Here is a 3,114-nt window from a genome sequence, read left to right on the forward strand (position 1 = left end):
AAGATGCAGGGCTATCATCCAGCCTGGATCCAGTACCGACGGGTGAGCTACCATCACTATGATCGGTCAACAGCGAGAGGTTCTGACTTTAGCAGGGGAGGTGCTCGCAGAGGTCCTAACCCTAAAACACAATCAGAAAACAGAAACAGGTCCAAGTAGCGCTGCGGAGAAACTAGTTAGTGAATTCACATAAACTAGCAATAGATAGATGAAATGGATCGTACTCACCAACCACGGCTCCCGCGCATGACTCAAGCTCACGGGTATCATCTGAAGGCAAAGCCCAAAGAGCCCTTCTGCTTAGTGGCACGGAGAGCAAGATCCGTGGTGCGACGAAACTCGGCCGCCTCATCAGGGGATAGACCCTGGCCTTTATCCAGGTCTTCCAGCAGATCAGCCTGATAAGCCTGAAGCACTGCCATCATGTGCAACGAGGCTGCAGCCTGACCTGCTGCAGTGTATGCCCTGCCACTCAAACGAGATGTATCCTGAAGAGGTTTGGACAGCAGGGAGGGAGCCTTAAAAGAAGATATCTCCCCCATAGAGAGATAGCAGGCCAGCGTCTCTTCAACAGGGGGCATCTATCATAACCATTCTCACGCATCCCCTCGATGTTGGCTGGAATCTGTGGATGCGGGACGATAATGGATTTTTCCAAGCCTTCTCGATCTCCACATGAAGATCGGGAAGGAATGGAAGGCTCACCTGAGCTGGAGGGCTATAGGCAGAAAGGAAACGCTCATCGAGGTAGCCTCGAGGTGTTACCTTCTTGGCCCGCTTCAACAGCAAGACAAGCCTCGCCGTGGCACGAGCCATAATCTCAAGCAGCTCAACATATGCGGGGCAGGAGGGGGTTAATCAAGCCGGAGTGCAGTATAATGTGGTTATCTGAGAAGGACATGATAAAAATCATCTGTCCAACAACTGCAGACAGATCCAAACTATATACCCCTATAAAAACAAAAGGAAATTACTGATAGGGAGAAATTTCCTGTCAGGTCTTTTGCATGTTCTGCCCATCAACCGCGAACCGCGACAACGGGCAGACAATTCTCAACACGCAGCATGCATTCAGCTCCTGGGGGAACTAAACACACTCCGCCCAAGCGCTAGATTACCTCTGAAATCAAGCAAGAACGGGAACCGCTGCCACGAATGCGTCACTATTCCCGCAAGAGGCGTACACACTCATGCAAAAGCTATCTACAAACTCGGGTAAATGGTGAAGGAGTCACCTCTCCCTCAGTAGTCCCGCAAATGCATCACTATGAGCACAAGTCGTCTCCTCGTGAGACTCCCTTGAGAGCTGAATGCGCTTGCTCTTCACCACACACACACATCATGCGAGCCGTGTGAAACTGCAGGTATCAGAGCAAAGCCTCTGGCGAGAGAACATGCACATGCACTCCTAGTCGTGCTTAGCTTAACGGTAACATAAACAAATGGTCAGTGAAGACATAGAAGAGGATGATGTGTTATCCCGGCGCCCTTTTATACTGTGATCGCGCAGGGTAATGACGTCATAAGCTGTCGCCGGCCAATGTTATTGTCATTTTTAGATGTATGCTTCAGATATGCTTCAGATTGTACGCTGAAGGCATTCCCCATAGCGACCCCAAGAGGACGTAGTTCGAAGTTCCCTCGAAAGGAAATGTTAGTTCTGTACAGCGTCAGCGTCGGTTAAAATAGCATTATAATCTCCTTTGTGGTAGAGACCTGCTCGGGATGGATATTTCAGTCCTGCACCCGCCCGCTCCCGCAAGATTCTGTCCCGCGCCCACAGAAAAATATCTTATCTGGTCCCGATCCCGCCTGCGACATTCATGTTTTTTCCCGCTCCCACCCGCATAAAAGTAATATATACAGATTTTTTTCAGCACATCAAATACATTTACATAAAATGGTTCTGTAACATCTCCTAAGATCCACAACATCCCAGTATAAATGCTCCCGAAAAAAATATTTGTTATTTAGGCTAAGCATCAACATTCACAAACCAGTGTTATTTTTAATTGAAAAGCAAGCATGGGCTGCTTTTGATAAGCATGGTTTGATAAGATTCACTATTAGTAGGATTGGCTACATTGCGCAACCCTTTAATCACGTGTTATAAATAGAAACTCTGCTTAGCTTGCACGTGTTAATAATTTTTATGTTATTAGTTGTTCTTTTTGCTTTTGTGCAACACATAAATAACAATTTATATGTTTTAGACATTTTCTGTTCTAAGCATGGTTTGATAAGATTCACTATTAGTAGGATTGGCTACATTGCGCAACCCTTTAATCACGTGTTATAAATAGAAACTCTGCTTAGCTTGCACGTGTTAATAATTTTTATGTTATTAGTTGTTCTTTTTGCTTTTGTGCAACAGATAAATAACAATTTATATGTTTAGATAATTTCTATTTTGCGGGAGTCCCACGAATCATTTTATTCTCCCGCATCCCACACACACACGAGTCTCTTCACACTCGGGGATTGCAGGTCTCTACTTTGTGGTAGAGAACTCGGCTAAACGAGTAACAGCGAAGATGTTGAATTAAACGTAAACACAATCTGCTTTTACAGGCTACATACTGGCCCTGATTAATAATAATTAATAACTTCTACTCACTGCTTGCTCCATTCCTGCAAATCAGTTTTTATGAATGAATGAATGACTTGTGCTACCAGTTGTTTTGATTTTCATCAACAGCCGCTTGCGCCACCTGCTGGTGAGCGACTGTCAGCAGATGGAGATCATGCATCAGTGTTCTACTGCTATTCCTGCAGTTCCCGGATGTGCAATGGCGAATTTTATGGCGAATTTGAACCATTGAATTTGTGGAAGTGAATTTGTAAAGTAAAATTAAATGGACCGAAAAGTGCCTGTCGAATATTATACATCGTATTTTTAAACAGACTGAATGTTTTGGAAGTGAACTCTAGAAGGTGAATATGAATTATTGAATTTTTAATCATGAAAATGTGTGTGAATATAACAGATCGGCCAGGCTCCGCCACCACCCAATCACAACGATCCCTCTCACCTGAGTTCTGAGCACCTGCACCTGTCACCAATCAAGCACCTCATTACCAGCCTGCATAAAAGCACACACCTCAGACACTCTC

Source organism: Sinocyclocheilus grahami, unplaced genomic scaffold, assembly GCF_001515645.1.
Source record: "Sinocyclocheilus grahami isolate Dianchi unplaced genomic scaffold, SAMN03320097.WGS_v1.1 scaffold545.1, whole genome shotgun sequence".
Lineage (NCBI taxonomy): Eukaryota > Metazoa > Chordata > Actinopteri > Cypriniformes > Cyprinidae > Sinocyclocheilus > Sinocyclocheilus grahami.